We start from the raw sequence: 1,029 nt of genomic DNA, 5'->3' as shown, positions 1-1,029 counted from the left end.
TAAAATAAAATCCTGATATACCACTGGGTCAGAGTAGGTCCATGGCTCAGGTTTTGGTTTTGTTTTGTTTTATTTTTGGTAGAGACAGGGACTTGCTATGCTGTTCAGGCGGTCTCAAACTCCCATGGCTCAGGTTTTTAATACACACCATCAAACTGCCCTCCAGAAAATCATAGCTGAGTTCCAATGCATGAGAGTGCTCAGGGTTTCAAAGATGACAACTTCTTTTGTGGGAAAAGCTTTTCCATGTTCCATAGTGATTCCAATTGGTCATGCATAGAAACATTTGGGTGAGGATGGCACCAATGTGTGTGTAAGTGCCCAGGGCCAACCCTTCAAGGGGGAAATTAGTGCCTGTCTTCATCTTCCCCTGGCTGCCTGGAGCCCTGGACCCAGCATTGTCAGGGAGAGGGGTCTGCCACTGGCCCAGGTAGGATGTCAAAAGGAGGCATTACCTTAGCAAGGTCACTTCAGTCCAAGTTTGGGTTCCTTCAGCTCTGCTGGTCCAGAAACTTCATGTTAATAAAACAGAAAGGAAACAGAAAACACATAAAAAATTACATATCAAAAGTCAAGCTAAGTTTAATGGGTACTGAGGCTTAGTTTGCAAGATGAAAACATTCTGGAGATTTGCTGCACAACATCGTGAATGTGCTTAACGCTACTATACACTTAGAAATGGTTAAGATGGTCAGTTTTTTTTTTTTTTTTTAAAGACAGAATCTCACTCTGTCAGCCAGGCTGTAGTGCAGTGGCATGATCTTGGCTCACTGCAACCTCCGCCACCTGGGTTCAAGTGATTTTCATGCCTCGGCCTCCTGAGTAGCTGGGACTACAGGTGTGTGCCACCACGCGCAGCTAATTTTTGTATTTTTAGGAAAGACTAGGTTTCACCAGGCTGGTCTCAAACTCCTGACCTCAGGTGATCCACCCACCTCGGCCTCCCAAAGTGCCGGGATTATAGGTGTGAGCCACCGCGCCTGGCCAAAAATGTTTAAAAGTGAAGCTAATCCTTTCAGCTGGAGCTGC

The 1,029-nt window shown here is 45.7% G+C and overlaps 1 protein-coding gene across 1 annotated transcript in view; it reads right to left on the bottom strand.

Annotated features, from left to right (window-relative positions):
- GDPGP1 (GDP-D-glucose phosphorylase 1) overlaps window positions 1–512 on the bottom strand; it is a 3,966-nt gene extending 3,454 nt beyond the window's left edge. The window contains exon 1 of the mRNA XM_011972941.1: window positions 456–512. The gene's annotated coding sequence lies outside the window, so the exon portion shown is untranslated. The remainder of the gene's footprint in view (window positions 1–455) is intronic.
- Window positions 513–1,029: the final 517 nt, after the last annotated feature.

This window comes from Mandrillus leucophaeus, unplaced genomic scaffold (assembly GCF_000951045.1).
Source record: "Mandrillus leucophaeus isolate KB7577 unplaced genomic scaffold, Mleu.le_1.0 Scaffold1320, whole genome shotgun sequence".
NCBI classification, from domain to species: Eukaryota; Metazoa; Chordata; class Mammalia; order Primates; family Cercopithecidae; genus Mandrillus; species Mandrillus leucophaeus.
Note: the sequence above shows the minus strand (reverse complement) of the source record. Positions and strands in the feature narration are given on the sequence as shown.